Here is an 18,099-nt window from a genome sequence, read left to right as displayed (position 1 = left end):
TATAAATAAGCTTTATAAAAGGAATTTTAAAAATGGAAAAATAAAACACCCATCATACCACATTTTTCAGAATTTGCTGGTATGCATTGCATAATTTGTTCCCTTAAGGGTTACAAAGTATAAGCAGCATTTAGTGCAATCATGGCATTTGGATAGAAACTGTTTTTAACATATTTGTCCAGGTTTTTGTTGTCCTAAAACATCTGCCCAAGGGCATCAGTTCAAACAAAGAGTGGCCAGGGTGGGATGGTTCATTAAGTATGCTCTGGGTCTTTTTGAGACAGCAGAAACTGTAAATATCTTCCAGGGATGGGAGAGGGCTGTGGTGACGACCCTCTGGAGTGCTTTGCTCTCTGATGTTGTACAGTTAGCAAACCACACACAGATGCAATAGGTCAGTATGCTTTCTATGGAGCAACGATAGAAGGACATGAGCAGTTTTTAGGTGAGACAGATCTTCCTGAGGATCCTCAGGAAGTAAAGTCTCTGCTGTGACTTCTTCACCAGCTCTGTGGTCTTAGCACTCCTGCTTGTCGCCCGCAATGTCCAAAGTTAGCTGTGGTCCCTGCTTTGATGCCCTGTGAACCTTTGTTTTCTGGTTTTGTTCCCTGTTAAAGCCCCATTTGTTTTTCTGATGCTCTAGGCAAGATTCTGTTGACAGCCTGCCCCCCCCTCCCCCCACAAGGCAGCAGAAAACAAATGTTGTCAATTAATTCATAAAAAAAAATCTCAGTAGTACAGGGTATCTGGCTGCTAACTAGCTAACTCACATCTGTGTGACCTGGAGAAATTACAAAGGATCACAAAATCTTTGGGGTTCTTTTATTTCTGAGAATATGTACAGAAAAGTAAAACAAATTGTACAAAATATGAGGTAGTCAATTTCGTTCACAATAATTCCAAATAATCCCTGTCTATTCTGTTAGCATACTAACAGAAGACCGATGTTCCAAAATTTAAAGAAAATACAATCTTTCCAAAACTACAACCAATAATATACAGTAGTGGTTCCTTCAGATGGGGATTAAACAGAAATAAAACACATTAGTTTTTACATAAAGCAAAACTAGCTACTTTAAAACCCCCACACAAACTCACCCTTCAGCCCGCGAGATCACACACGTTAGCTCAATAAGGCGGGAGATTTAGCACAATCCCTCCTCCCAGTGTAATACCTGAATCTGCAGAAAGCAACCTCAGCAGCCTCCACAAAACCGTGGCATTTCCCCACTCTTGCCGACCAGTCTGAAACGCGCCTTGCTCATGCGCAAAAGCACTCAGAGGACATCGAGTTCATGGTCATGCGCTGTCATTGTTAAAGGAACCGAGACCCTTTTTCGCTTTATCTAACACAGCACCCGACTACATTAGTAGTGAAATAAAGCTATTGTGAATAACTGTAAAGTCACAGAATACAGCCAGAGGAGTGTGGAACCAGAGGAGTGAGCTGAGGTGGTTGGATACGCTTATAAGTATGCCACCCATCTGGCTGAGGCATGTGCCACAGAACAAAGGTCTGGGAGGGATTATGTTTCCCAGCTGGCTTGGCAATTCCTGGGCGTCCGCCAGCATGAGCCAGAATCTGTGGCCTTAGGAAGAGATGTCCGGTGTGGCCTGCTTAGCATGCTGACCATCTCCACCAGCTATGCTATGAGAATGATGACGGTATTGATACTCACACTGATCAGACATCTCTCAGTATTGAAATAATTGCAGCTTCTGTAGTTATATTTAAGTAATTTATTTAAAAGGTAATTTCTTATGAATGCAAGAATAATCAAATGACAAAAACCAAAAAGCACAGGAATTAATTATATTTATCCTCTTGTTCAAATATTCATATTTAAAAGAGATATTTATATTAATATTCATAATCCATTAAAACAATCTATCTTTAATGCCAATTATCTAGTCCAAGTTTGCAGTGAATATCCATGATATTCTTAAAAAACAATAAAAAAAAATTACTTTTTCCAAACTTTGACAGAAATTTGACTCTGGTGCGAAACCATGGAAGCCAATCATAAATACTGCTATGGAGTGCAAGATGGGTTCAGCGAAAAGAGAATTTCGCCATGGGGATTAATGAAGTATGACTATTCTATTCCACATTACTGTCTTTTTTTCCCAAAATGAAAAAGGCTGATAAATGTAATCCATAACCAATGTTTGAAGTGAAACAGAGGAAAAGTTCTTAAATTTGTCTGATTTGGCTAAAAATGTTTATGGTATATCTAATTATATATAGCAGGGGACATGGCAAGCTGCATGGTAAGTCCCTTATTTCCTTCCATGGGTCACTGGAGGCCATCTCTTGCTCTGTCTGACTTTTCTTTGTACTTTAATCTTACTATGCGCTGGCTGTCCAGTGATCTTTCTGATGGGGCACAAATAAATCGATATTCTGTGTATTACCTTTGCAGAATCCCCCTCGGTCTCACCATCTCGCTGATTTCACCCCTCCTCTGTCCAATCCTCAACTTGTCTCTCATTTTCTGTAACATACTCTCAAAGTCTATATCCAAGTTTATTCTTTTCTTAAATCATTTTAGGTCTCTGGCTCTTTCCTTAGATCCGTCTGCCTGTAGTAGCTGCATATTCTCCTAACCTAAAAACATCAAATCAACCACACACTGCTTGGTGAATTCCGACTGTGTTTATTATGATAACTTGTTCTTAATCATGTGGCCCGTACTACTAAGTGGGGTTACTGGCTTATCGGGGTAACTTGTTGGATTTAAGGTTGTCAGGGCAAAATGTAAGTGAATGAATATGAAGTCCATTTACACTGCGGTACCTTAAGTCCGACAAGTTAACCCCAATAAGCCAGTAACTCCACTTCGTAGTGCAGGCCACTGGTCCTGCCATTGAATTAGCCTTGATTGAGCTGCCACTAATGGCTATTTTTATATTAATGAATCTATTGACTAATTTACTGTTTGGTCGATTAATCTAAACAATTAATTTTCCTCCAGAAAATAAACTTGACCATTTAAGTTAATTTTATTTTGACAACAAACTGAATGCCATTGCAAGGCTTTACATAATGTACGGCGGCTTTTCAGCGCTATACAGACATTATTTTCACCCACAATTCGATAAGCAGATTAGTAGTATGCCTAAAAAATATTAATGAGGTGCATATTGTGACACCCAAAAGTTAGTAATCTGTATAAATTTGGCGTATCCTTATACTAATTAAATTTGGTTAGCGGAGCACGTCACATGTGACACAAGCAATAAGCACTGAAGTCGCAAGAGAACAGCAGCTACAGTACATCATCTTTTAAAAGAGGAGATACTGTGGTTAAACACAATAAAAAGATGTTGGTGGTCTGGCAGTGGTTGGTGGTCTGTCGATTTTAAATATTGATGTCTATATTGATGTCTACCAATTTTCAGTGTCAACGTCATTGACTACGTTGACTAATTGCAGCAGCCCTAGATTAAAGTTGAATTAGCTAACACTTGAAAAGGCCCAATCTGACTAATGTTGCATTGGTATAAAAGGTATTGCAAATCTTTTTTTTTTATACTCATTTGTTTCAACCACATTTTTTGTTCCTTTTCTCTTGGCTGGTTTATCTCAATTTCTCAGTATCTCTTTTCCCTCTGCCCTAGCCTATTCTTGATAATCTCTGTACTATTTTCTCACAAGCCATGTGTGAGTTTGACTCCCCCTCACGCCCTTATTCTCAGGACCTAGGCAGATATGCCAGCTGTTCCTTAGAAGGATCTATCCAAGTGGAAGGTAGGTCTCTCTCCAGAGGGGAGTCAGAATCACCTGCATTAACTTGCACTTCTATACAGCTTCTCTCTAAGTACCTGCATGGAGCACAGAGGCAGTGACTCAACTGAGGGCAGATTATCTTGCCCCTATGTTGCCACTGCACGTGGGCTGGGGGCTGTAAGCATGGGGAGGTGGTCTGCTGAGCAGGATGGGTAGCTTTTTGAACCACTCTGCAGTTGCTTCGCTAGGCTGCAGAAAGTCCATGCTACATTTTCTATCAGCTAGTATCCCAGTTCATTGGATGAACTGCAACAAATACAAAATGAAGAAAACTCTTCTACGTTGGGAACGCAGGATCTTCAATTATATGGAAATGGCAGGAATGAGATTGACGAACACCTGTAAGCAATTTTGAAAAAAAAAATTCAACTAGGCTTTCCTGGCCAATGAAGCCCCCCTCCCCCACCCCCCAGATAAATCTCTCCAGATAAATCCAATATAAGTCAGTAGGAGTGGGTCATGGCTTTGAAATGCAGCCAATGGGCAGAAAATTACCTGCACCCAACTTTGATCAATTGTTTTTACATCACTTCCTGTGAAAGGTGTCCTTCAATCGAAGGTATTTGGACTAAAATAACACTGAATGTGCAGGACTGATACATCACTATCTATATGAAATCTCAGAAGCAGAGACCTCCAGCAGGGTGTCTGCTTTGTTTTTCTTGTACAACTATTTTATTAAGTCATTCGTTAATTCATTTTTTTATTCCTTAATTTCTAATTTTGCTATGAAATCTGGAGAGATCACACAGATACATTCCAAACTCCAGTTTATGGAAACTAACATTAAGGTTAATTTTAAATCAATTTTAACTAATTTTAAACATGAATTACATAAACTAACTTTAAACTTGAATTTGGATCTCTGGTGCAAACACTGATGCACTTGATATTGGTGAAGTCAGGCAAAAGTGCAGTTTGAGTAACTGCCCAGACGAGCTCAACCCCAAGAACAATAACACAGCTTAGCAATGCATGCTGGGAAGGTTTTTTTTTATTTCCCACCACGTCAAAATAAATGCTGCTTAATTTTTGGAAGAAAGAATTCATATTTTGTTTTCTGGATCAAGGGCAATGTCATGTATTATTTTACGCCTTGAGGCCATCATTTAGTTTTCTCTTTCTGAACTGGAATGTTTTACATCTAAGAGCTCAGTCTTAATTTCCTGTCAGCTTCCTTGGCACCACACAGACACACACACATGCTCTCCAGCTAACTTTTGCCCAATTGATTGTTCTGCTCTGTACCCGGTTCACAGATCAGCTTACATACATAGCAGAATTCATGCCAACTTTTCCGGTCCAGAGTGAGAGTTACATGTATTTGCATTGGGTTATGCACTAAATTGCATTATGGGACTGATGTGCACTGTACATGCGTATCAATATCATAAATGGGTAATGGCTGCGATGATGACGGATGCTGATGTTAGGTTATTTTAGCAGTAAGGTATGGAGTAAGTTTTTCTATTGCTTGTACTGTACAGCAAACTCTAAACATAAATTCTATGCAATAGTTTGACTCCCATTCAGTACAGCAATTATCACTATAGATCGCCATTCATGAAAAAAATACTTTAAGCTTCAAGTATTAATTGAGAATAGGAAGCTAAGCAGGTATGGCCGCAAAGGTTTCCTCACTGAGTTTGTTATCTCTCATCGGTATGTATGTGCCTAATGCAGTGTCTCAAATCGCATAAGAATACTATACTCTGTGATGTATGTTGTAACAGTGGAGTATGCTGTTCTGGGCACAACATGGAAAAACATGTCTCTTGAGGAGACAAAGGCAGACGTTAAGTTAAAATGCTGAAGACATTTCCCACTGTCTCCTGTATTTTCTGCATATAAATTAGTTTGAAGTATGTATGTATTCTGCATGCTAAAACTGCAGATGTCATCCCTAGTCACCCCAAAAGATATGTTTTTATTTAAATGGAATGAGCATGACTTATTAATAAGTTTAGATTAGTTAGCATAGAAACTAAAAATGAGTACTATATAGTACCTGTCTCAAACATCGTTTGCTTAATGATTAGTTTTCGCTAATCAATGCTAATTATGAGCTCAGCTGGAACAAAAACCTTACTCTGTACCATGAGACCCGGAGTAACACCCGCTTCCCTTTAAACAATAATCATTGCACCCAAAGGTTTCCTAAAATGAGAATTTGATGCTTCTGCACAGCAGACTCTCTGCTAAAGGCCCATGAAGCCATGATTACAAGCGACAGTCTGCCCTGGCAGAGCAGCCCTAACCCCTAGAAGCACAGACCAGATGGGTGGCTCTGGAAATCTCACCACCCCCGCTGGATGTAAGACATGTAATTACCTCTGAGCTCGAGCACCCCCCACGCTAAGGCTTAGTATGTCCGCCCTGATCCCAAAATTGAGAAACCCTCATTGCCACAACCCACTAGCTTCCCGCTAGCAGAACACTGCCCAGACATTGGACAACAGCGGTTATGCGTTGGTTGAAAGTTAATTGCTGAATAAACATATTAAATGTGTTCTTGTGTGTCATAATTTGTCGTAAAGGCGTTTCATCACATGCTAAATGAAGCTGTGGAACCATCCTGCAAGGTCTTGGAGGTTGTGTTGCGATAGCAGTGAAAAACTTAATTTCCAGTCCAACTCTTTTATTCAAGCAAATTAATTTAATTTCCCAAAAACTTTTTTGTCATGGTACAATATGTGTGACAACGTGCATGCAAGCCTCCCAGCACATTTCTATTCCATGACTTGCAAGTGCACATACTCTTGTGTTGGTCAACCCATTAGGCGATTTAGTTGGTCGCATAGGGCCAGCTGAGGGGGCAAAGGCTTGGCAAACCAACTTCACTTTGCCTCAGACATTGGCAATGAAGCTTGCCTAGCGCTTCATGGGCTTCGACCGGCACTTTTCGAGATAGATTGTAGCCAGGTCCACCAGATGCAAGCTATTTGCAGAAGTGACCCAAGACAGGGAACAGAAGACAAAGATGGCTGTAGTATTTCCTGCCTCCACAGGCAGCCCAAGAACATCAGAAAAAAACAGGGTTGTGCAGTTCATCACACCAGCAAGAATTCTGGATCGGTTGAGGCTTCCCTGCAATGTTTACAGGAGTATAGCAGCACAGCGTGTCCAAATACAGATAGGGAGCACACTTATGAGGGTGCCATAAGCAGATTGATTTTATAAGGGTACAGGTCCGGCGCACTACCCACCTGCCATCCCCCCCAGCAGGCTCAGTGGCACACCTGCACTGCTGTCAGCCCACCCCCCTGCCCCAACTCACCCACCTGGGCACATCTTGGTGGGAATCATCAAACCACGAATTACATCGACCCAGTGAGCTGGCAGGTCAGACTCCTCTGTTCTCAGCAGTTGATGCTGACAGCATGGCCTCCGACTAATTTCCTGAACTCTTCCCCAGGAGAGGGGGCATAAGGATCGGTGGGAGGTAACTGGAGATGGGACTGGGGGGGTGGGGGGGGGGTTGCTGGTTCCAGTCTGGAGTGACAAGCTACACTAATCACATTGGACATGTCATACATGCTTGGAACTTGGCTGATAAAACAATAACAGATTTGCCAAGTCCAACAAAGGTTGAATGAAAGGATATGCAAAATTGTTCAGAGCCCCTAACAACTTCCATTGCACTAGGAATGGGGCCAGCTATCGTAGCTGCCTGCGGTGAAGAGGTAACTTCATCAGCTCTCATAATACTCTCTGGCACTGCAGCAGATAACAAAGTGGTGGATGTAAGCTTATTCCCTGATAGATATGCTGTGCCCTTGTACTCAGCCAAGTGAGAAGGAGAGACAGCTAGACTGAAGAAACAGCAATGAGGAAAACTGGGCAAAAATGGGCGACAGCCAAATCGTAGGCCCCAAAGCACGATAATAGCCAAATATAAATGCTGAGTCTTGTGGAAATAAAGCCCTCAGGTGTCATTTTCGTGATAAACTTTTGTGTTCCTTGGATAGAACATCCATTCCCTGGGTTATCAGCACACCCTCCCCTACTTCCTTCTCCTCCGCTACAGAAAAGCTGATATAGAAACGCTGATATATCCACCTTCATCAACATCTTCTTGATATAATCTTCTGCTTTCATGATTGACACTTTTCTATCACCTTAGAGCCATTATCAGATGTTCCATACATTTCCAAAAGGATGTGCAGTCAAGGTAAAACACGGAATTAACTCCGGAAATGGGTTCTCACTGCTGCCCGTGGCGTCTCAGCTTTGGCACAGCCTGCTGTCTCTTAGCAGCCACCCCCACCTCTCCTTCCTATTACAGAGATATTAACGGCTTGAGGACTTGAACTCCCCCCCCCCCCCCCACTTTCCACTATAAACCTGAACCCCCCCCCCCCACTGCCACTGATCCATGAAGGGGACGAGGGAAGTAAAAGGAGTTTGGCCAGAGCTCGCCACCTCTGACGTTGAAGAGCGCGTTCCAACAAGGCCGGTCATTCCTGGCGTTCCGTGGGAAACGCCCCCCCTCCACGGGCCTGCCGGCTGCTACCCCTGTGCCTTGTTTTGCTTCTGCTCACTCTGAAATGCGGCCTGATGGTTGACGTTGATGAATGCGTGTAAGGGATCCGCTGCAGGTAGGATACGGTTACGGGACAATGGGGCCACATGAAACAGCAGGCCGGTGAGGCAGGATGTTTGGGCGGCAATGAGGCGCAGCCTGTGAGACCCCGGAATGCCCTCAGCCAGGGGTCTCGCACAGCAGGTGAGCAGGACAAATCCCCTTATCCCCTAGCCCGCCAGTTCAAACGCAGGCTACTCGTTTTTACCGTGATGAGCTAGGATTGGTCAACTGAGGGCAGGACTGATAGCCTATCCAGTGTGTTCTCTTGCCTTGTGCCCTTTGCAGGTATAAGGAAACCTTGAGAAAATGCAAATATGAATGCTATGAATTATGGTTATGGATATAATCTTAGAGGGACCCCCCAGTGAGGGGAGACTCAGATGCAGAACCCATTCATTTACTTCACCTGTGCCATATTATCCACCATATGAAAGTGGTCCTCATACCAGACTCTGATGTCCCGGTCCACGCCCAGCGTCTGGGGGGGACAACCAGGAAAGGGGGGGGCTTGGAGAGACAGTAATCTTTGTTGCAATAATTTTGTCCCAGGAGTTAAACATGCCAACCCAGTCCATGTCCACACCCTCTTTTCACCCTTTACACAACTTGACGCCTATATTGTTTCCTGTGAGTTTCCCTTGTGCTGTAGCTGATTTGACCGTCTCTTGTTTTCATTCCTCCCAACCATTTTGTGAAACGCACCCACACTCTGGTACCCAAATAAAATCCCGTTCCCTCATATGGATCAATTTGCCATCCTGTCCAGTGTATCCCTGTTTTAACAAAATAGTTGTAGAGGAAAACAAACAATGGAAAGAAACATGCACTTAGGTCAAAATAATGTCATGCGACAAAAAGGTTACGACTGAGAGCGGAGCTAGACATCAGGGTCTGGGTGCGTTTACAAGTTGAGCGGAAAGACTAATTACTCTCAAATAAGAACTGAGAACAAGAAGCAGGTGACCTGACGGGCTAAGCTCTGACCCTATCTTGCTTTCTCAGCTCTCGTCCTTGTTATTCGTATGGGTTATTTAGTTAGTCAGCTTTAATAACTGTTGAAAGAGGGATTAACCCTGGTTCAGCGTTTAAAATACCATATATGTTTCATTTTCAAACCTGCCTAATTCTGAGCTACATTCACTGTTATTTCCTGGTCTTCATCATGCTTTTGCAAAATACCTGAACATTTCCTGCTTTTAAAAAACTGATTTTCTTTGTATAGTGGATTGTTGCAAAGTTACCCAAATCTCACTTCCATGTAGATAAAGGGCAACATAATTCCATCAATAAATTTCTACTACTTTCTATCCACATGCTCTCTACAAATCAAACCTTGTCTCTTATTTTCATAACCACTTGCACTAATTATCTGTTATTATTATTTATCTATGGGATGTTCCTTGGGACCAAATGTCTTAATTCTACTTTTTCAAAGCATTTCCAAAGATTGTAAGAGATAGGAATCAGTTGCAAATATTGTAAAAAATTTCTGAGTTTTTTTGTCACAATATGCACTCAATCATATTTAGCAGTTGATTGGATGTGGTGTCTTTCTACTGTCAGCCAATCATGTTCCAAACAGAGACACCCAATTACTATGGTATGTGTGGTATGTTCATTCAGTATTTGTGATTCTGACTATGTGGTTGTGGGTGTTGTGGAAGTACAGTGGTTAGTGATGTTGCTTTACATTTCTAGAACCTGGGTTCAGGCGTCTGACAGGGTTCTGTGTGTGGAGTTTGTAAGTTCTTTCTCTGTTGTCATGAGGTTTCCTCGGGGTACTCTGGTTTCTGCCCCCCCAACTCAAAAACATCATTAGGTTCACTGGAGTTGCCAAATTGCCTTTAAGTCTGAATGTCCCCTGCAATGGGTTGGCACCCTATTCTGGGTTGTTCTTTGCAACCCATAGGCTCTGGAACCTGACCTGGACCAGCAGTTACATAAAATGGTATGTGGTTCTGCCATTTGTTTTGTTTGCAATGTTTGTTTTTCTTTTCCTTCTGCCTTACTTTGAAAATATAATGACTTGGAAGGGGAAGTAAACCAGTATCTGCTTAACAACAAGTTTTCTGCTTCTTGTGACTAATATGAAACATACAGCAGCATAACCTGATACATTCCTTGCTTAGTGAGGTCACATTTTATTTTTTTCTGAACTTTCACAAATCTCACAGACACTGGGTGAAAGCCTGTCTGAAGACAAGGACTTATTTTCACTTTTTAACATTAATAAGAATAGAGTCATCTTCTAGTTATTTAATCTCAGGACATTTTAATGTTTGTTGTTAAGTAAAAGAGATTTATGGCTCTTTTAAAGTGTTGTATAAGAACAGAGAAGTATGACCTCACCTACCTTCCTGAACCTGGCGTGCAATTTTCTGTTGACCTTTTTGTGACAGAAATGGTGAATGTGCAAGCAGGAGAAGCATCACAGCAACTTAGTCCTCGTGTGTGATACAAACTTCTCTACAGGCAGTGTTTTACAATGGCTGACACACATCACTGTTGAAAAACCTCAATTATAAATATTTAGGAGGAAATTAAATCCTGAGGCAGCTTCACTATTCACACCACTAAGTGTGCAAACAAACCAGCTAACTGACCCATACAACCCTCAACACCAATGAGGAGTGATTGCTATCCTGTAGTGACTTCATATACACCCTGTTCAAATAGACACAATCAGAAATGATCAAAGAATTAATGGGTATGCAGTGTTTTATTTAAATGGAAATCATTTAATCATCTACTGTGTAATAGGTAACATTCTCTCACATGTCCTGGTAGCTTAGTGGTTTGCTCTGGGGGTTGGTGCTTACTCAGTGTTTTCCTGGTGACTGGTATTCGAACAGGATGTAGCAAAAATATGCACAGTTGTTCTGTGGCTCTTCTGAAATTCCCAGTTATGTTAACCCTCAGTTATTACCTCCCATTAGGGCCACCATGCATTGTTTTTTCCAGGGGAATGAGTCTGTGGCCTTGACTCACACGCTCTGCGCCCCAGAAGCTCACACAAGGCAGGAGGGAAATTTTTGGTCTAAACCCTGCTGGATATGATGTGCTGTGAGGTGTAGAATCATTCTAGGTCAGTGTCTCCCAAATTGGCCTCAAGGACCCACAGACGGTCCATGTTTTTGCTCCCTCCCAGCTCCATGCCAGACAGTCCACGTTGTTGCACCCTATTTTGTTGCGGTAAAGAGCTCTGAAAAATTATTGAAAGAATCAATTAGTCAGCAAACATCAGGATTCATGCTTTTTTTTTTCCCTTTGAGACCCTTGTGTTAGAATGGGTGCAGATCCCCCATTCAGGCTGAAGCCGGGCTTCTTTTGGTCTTCTCTGAGGAGTGCTAAACACTAGATGCCGTACATATGATGTCTGACACAAAAACTTGTCCTTCAAACCAGACAATGTCTGGAGAGGAATCAAATCCCAAAATCCCCAAAACTACAAGCTCACTACAAGCAACTATCTGTTACCATTTGTTTAACACAACAGAGGGCAAGAATTCCGACACAGATCAGGGCCCACAATTTCATTAGTTTGGTATTTTCCATGAATAGCCATTGTCTTGATTCAATCTTGCCCAACGCTATGTGAACAAGGCCGGCGGTCACATCAATATAAGTGTGCAAGATTAAATAAGGTTTGCTTTATAACTTCAGTGAGCTCTATTTTATCCAAGGTCCCTACTAAAGTCTGGGGGAGGGGTAGTGTGGGAACTCCTGTCATGCTCATCAAACTCTCCTTTCAACACAGGAATCATAACTTTTTTATCACAGTCCTTAGTGGATGAGAAGCTACTGGATACCATTACCACAAGCAATGACGTGACTTTTATGACATTTCAGGTACAATGCTAAGGCTACACTGACTCCTGCATGTTTTTAAGATATTTTGGCAATGGGAGTCTCAAGATCAAGATGGGTTGCCTGTTATAGACACTAGATAAAGCCTAACTGGGCAGAGAGTCAAAGACAGGACTGAAGAACACTCTCATTGATATACACTGTCAATGTAATGGACAGCTCAAAAACCCTGCACATTTCGGGGTTTCCCCTCATTTAACACACCTGATTCAACTCTGTACTAATTACTACACAGCTCTTGAGCTGAATCATTTATTGTCTCGGGGAAAGAATTAATCTACACTGGGCTCTTGCCCTCCAGGACTGGAGTTTGACACCCCTGTACAGGTGCTGTACAGGTATGTGAGCTCCCATAGTGCTTCAGGGGAGCTAAAAGCCTTCCCCCGTGTGCAGCCACAGCCCATGAATAGGACAGGAAAGCCAAGCCAGCTTCAACTTGTAAAATGATTATGGTGTAATAACTTGACTTAGCTCTAATAACAAACACATGAATCAGCTAATAAGCTTTCTGCCGTCGCCATGCTGCAGCAATTTGTTTTTTTAATGTGATAAATAGTTACTCCAAAATAACACTCTTTCACACTTGGGAAGATCTGGGGGCCAGGACTTTGTAACAGATTTCAGAAGGAGGGGAATCACTCGCTGACAGAATGCACTCTCTGAACTTCAGCCTAGGCGGCTCTGCTGGGGGACTGGGGGGGGGGGGGACTGGGGGGGGCCGGAAGTTGCTTTTGGCTGCGATGCAGCTACCGCTGCTCGGCTATAAAAACCCATCATTTAAAACCGGCACCTCAAGTGTGAAGTGTAAATTGGTTCATTCTTCGCCGTGGCCTCTGTGGAGCCCGGATTTACAGGCAGGCCTCTGCTGCTGAGCTGAGTAATGAACAGCACAGCCTCCCGACACGTGAGCCGTGTAAAGGTCAGGGGTCACGGTGAGGTAAGGACCTTCTAGCAGCATTCTCTGTAGCTCTTGTTCCTGCCACCATCAGAAATGTCTGACCATTATATTAATGATTTATGTATCTCCAGAGCTTTGGCCTCCAGCTCTCAGACTCGCAGAAACTCCTCTGTTTGCCAGCTGTTGGTGATTACAAAATTCCAGTCAGTTTGAAATTAGCAATAAAATGATACATCTATGATCGGTGAAGTAGATTTTTGTGTTGCTGGAAACTTTAATTATGCCTCCCCATACCTCCCCCTCCCACTATAAGGTATTAAACCCAAAGAAGCCCCACCCACTAAGTTAGCTACAGATTCATTGGCCGTTCTTTCCCGGGTATTCTTTATAAAGTGTGTGACCAACCTGCTGTGTGACACATCCAGCATCTTCACTTCTCCTTGATCCCTCCACGAATGCCTGGTTTAGCCCTAAGGAGCCCTAGCTTCCATTGCTGTGCTGGATAATCTGTGACCAGCCTTTGTTGCAGTGTTGTTGTAGGGTAATATGGTAGTATTTCAGGACCAGGGTCACCAGCATCAGTGGCTCCGCTTATTAAAACAAAGAACGAATCAAATGCGGAAGCTGAGTGCCCATGACAGCTGGACTCCAAGTGTTTGGTGCTGAAAGGCTCCAGTGCTGGGAGATCCGGGACAAAACAGACCTACACATGTCCATATCCACATGGATGTCTGTCATGCTGAACTGCACCAACACAGCCCTCTGTGACATTCATACCCACCTATACTGTATGCATGTTTGTCACACTTATCCAAAATCACAGACACATCTGTCTCACTCAGCCCCACACCCAAGCTGTGTATCTGTCAGAAACCCACCCAGAATACATTATTACCAGCCTGTTATACACCTATAAGATGCATAAGGGCACATTTTTATTTCCGGAAAATGTCTGCTTGCTATTCTACCCAGACTGAGAGGCAGCTTGATGGCTCAGTAGGTGGCACTATGTTCTCACATCTCCAAGGGTTCCTGAACATGTCTGCGTGTGTGTTTGTGTGGTCCAGGTATACCTTACCTTGTGGGGACCAAATGTCCCCACAACGTGATGAATACCTGTTTTTCCCATATGGGAAAACTCTACTTTATAAAAAAAAAATGAAATGAAAAAAACTAAAAATGCAAAAACTCTTGTATTTTGTTTGGTAACTCATGGTTATGGTTAGGGCTGGGTATGGGTTAAGGTTATCATGGTTAACATTGGCATTTTTTGCATAGAAATGAATGAGCAGTCCCCATAAAGATATGATTACACGTCTGTGTAATGTGTGTGTGTGTGGATTAGGTTTATATTGACATGGTATTGACAGGTCCCCACAAAGATCTGTGAATGCATTAAAAAAAGTAAAAATGCCAGAAGTCTCGCATTTAGTTTGGTTACTTATGGTTAAGGTTACGGCTGGGTAACGGTTAAGGTTGTCATGTTGGGATTAGAGTTTTCCCCATAGAAATGAATGGAGAGTCCCCACAAAGATATAATTATAAATCTGTGTGTGTCTATCTGTCTGCCTGTGATTTGCTTCCGTTGCTCCAGCTTCCTTCAGTGCAAAGAGAGGCAGTTAGCAGACCTGATGTCTCTGAACTGGCCTTGGTGTGTGAGGGGGCACCTTCAATGGACTGGCATCACCTGCAGGGTGCCCTGGGCATCTTGGGACAGGCACCAGGCTCTCCACAATAAGTTATGGAAAATGTATGGATGGATATATAACCTGTCTGTACTGAAGCTGGGCTCCTCCTAAAAGTCAGACCTTGGCGCCAATTTCAGTTCTTTATCCAATGCATCATGGAATGCACATGCTGTCCTGTGCTGGCAGACATAATGCACAGACAGACAGGTACTGTCACACCGACTCTCGATGGCTGCTGATATGTCTTATAGGTGATTCATTCCTACCTCCAGAGCCACTGTGGATAATGATGGCTACAGATGACCCAGTATCACATAACCACAGATTTTAGTTTATAGCTAATAACTAATCCAGCCCCACGTCAACCAGCATAGCATCACCTCCCCGCCCTCCGGGGCAGTTCTGCTGAGTCCATGGGCCCATGTGCCAGACACATGGCTGACACCTGTTCCTCTCATGATGGTTTATCCTGGCACCCAGTTCCTTAGTATGCCGCTCCCCATCCTGGATCCAGGACTGGTTCCAGCATCATTAGACTCCTGGTGTTGGCTTTGATTATTTGCTGGGTCTAATCACTAGTGGAGTCATACTGTTTTATGGGTCTCGCTATGTTTTATATAATAGGTTTTTAAATCCTGCAGTGGACCGTTGTAGAACCTAATTAACACCAGCTAATTTTAACATTCAGCAACTGGGATTCTCTTTTCTTTTGTAGAGGAAGGCGGCGTTTGCCACTTGCCTGGTATGTGCACTGGTCTGCTTTTCCACTGCTGTTTGCTGACTCAGCAGCTAACCTGACAGTGGTCTGGGGAGCATCCAACATTAACAGCTTTATGGAATCCACAACCAATTTATACAGCTGTACTTTTACTGCAGCCACCAAAGTAATGCACTTCATAATTACTCCCTGTTCACCGCACAAACACAGTCATCCACTATGGCATACATTGTATCACTTTACAGTTTTTACACTGATTTGTACAGCTGTATATTTTTTGGAGAATTTTAGGAGAACTTTATCTCCAAGAATATTAGCAGTGCCTTTCTTAGCATTTGAACCCAATTCTCCATGCAGAAATTGAACAACTGTCCTGCATTAAAATCTCGGTTCCTATGCCAGTACTAACTCTTAGAGTTGTGGTTCACATCATTCACAGTTTGATCTCACAATGACATGTGATTTAGTTACATTTTGTGTTTTTGTAAACTCACCCTCACTCTGGAACCACATTTAAAAAAAAAAAAAAAAAACAAATCTGTGTGCGCAGGGACTTGTTTTTTGTGTTTAATGCCAAATGAAAGGATGACATTAAGAAACGATGCATTATGAGATATTTCAGATGTTGCAAGAAATGCTTATCCCAAAGAATTACTGAACAGACTGTCCGAGAAAGGCAGAGGACTTCTGAATATTAAAGCATAACGGATAGGCATCAGGTCAGTCAAGAAATTAATTGTTATGTAGTCACTTTTCTTATTCAGTGGATATTGCTCCTATGCCAAAGTGGAAATAACATAAAAGCTTTGTTTTCATGTCATTTTTCCTGGTGAGGGTTGACCTGCCTTCCTAGGCCATGAACTTTTACTGCCCCCCCCCAGATCATCCCCTAAAATCTGAGTGATATAGTCCCTCCAGGACCCTGGGGCTTCTTATTAGTGGGATGAACCATTTCAGTAGACTCCTCTCGATCTAAAGGACCAGCTACTTTATTTCGACATCCCTCCAGGCCTTCAAGCTGCACACCATGATATACATAGTGAGTCCAGTGACAATGTGAGGAAACCACATTTCAGCTACTTCTACTTGCGACCGTATCCTGTCAGTCATTACCCACAGCTGAAAACCACAAGTATAGGTAGGTTTCAGATGGACCAGCAAAATGCAACCCCTATTTCACCATCAAAAACTTGCTCAGTGCCCTCAACACTGCAGCCACCAAACTGATGCACCTGTGAATTAATTAATCGTAAATTCTTTTGCTAAGGGCAGACTCTACCACTTCAAATGAAATTACCAATCCACACTTTGCTGAAAGACATATGTGGATAGTTCAGGTCCTGAAAGTAAAAATCCAGACCAAGATTTTGTTTCAGCCATCTAGTTGAGTACTCTGCGATTGTGATTCTTTATACTCAACTGGTTGGTTGAAACAAAATCTTGGTCTGGATTTTTACTTTCTCGACCTGAACTATCCACCTCTGCTGAAAGAGTACCATGGTCTCAGGTTTGGAGATTGTCCCATTCTCACTGCTTCACACACAGCATCAAGTGTTTTCCAGCTGTCAGATGATGTCAAAAGCAGGACCCTTTCAGCAAATGGCAGGGATGTGACTTCTAACCCCCCAAACCAGTCACCCTTCCTGCCACAGCTGTTCCTGTGCCAGAACAATCACAACCAGAAGTGGAGAAAATATGTACTTTGCTGGAGGCCAGCCCCCCTCTCTAAATTATTTAGATTTTATGTCAAATATGCAGACATAGCATTCAACAGCAGCCCGATACCCCATATTCCTGCAGCACAGCCAATAGTATGTGTCGGAGCACACAACCATACACCATTTCTACACTCACAAAGCACATATTCCCATACACTGTCTCACAACTGTGTAATGCAGGAGTTAACCCACAGTTCCATAGTAATGCTGGAATCAGCCTTGTTCCTCCTGAACTAGACCATCAGACAAAGTCTCCTTTCTGGTACCCTGGCAACGGGTTTCCAAGGGAGGGCTATAGTTGACGCTCACTCTTTGGTCCCCCTTTTTAAAAATAGGGGCCACCACCTTTGCTTGTGTTTGTAGGCATGTGACTCTACAGGAATCCTGAAGGATTCCCTTCAATTTCAGATGTGGTGTGTGGCTCAGTAGACGGGGTCAGTGGTTGGAGTCACAGCAGAATAGTCATATCTTTGTCGGGCCCTTGAGCAAGGCCCTTAACTTCCATGGTTTTCAACATGTCAGGAAGAATTTCACTTCCCCTGCAGCCTTTCTGTTATGGAACCAGAGTTATTTCAACTGCAGTGATAGACTGTAATTCACCAGAAATGTCCAACATTGTCTTCTGGTGAGACAGCAAATCTGCTGGGTTGAGGAGTTCATCAAAGTGTTCCTTTCATGACTCGACATCCCAAGAATTAGCCAGCCACCTAGGCTGAACAAAGTCTTCTTTGGGTCCACTCCATTCTCTCTCCATAGCCTCTCCAAATTCCTCCCATGCACAAGCTTTCTCCTGTGTGCCTGCTTTTGCTTGCACCTTTTTAGCCTGTCATTACCT

Source organism: Paramormyrops kingsleyae, chromosome 9 (genome assembly GCF_048594095.1).
Source record: "Paramormyrops kingsleyae isolate MSU_618 chromosome 9, PKINGS_0.4, whole genome shotgun sequence".
Taxonomy (NCBI): Eukaryota; Metazoa; Chordata; class Actinopteri; order Osteoglossiformes; family Mormyridae; genus Paramormyrops; species Paramormyrops kingsleyae.
This window is presented reverse-complemented; position numbering follows the sequence as displayed.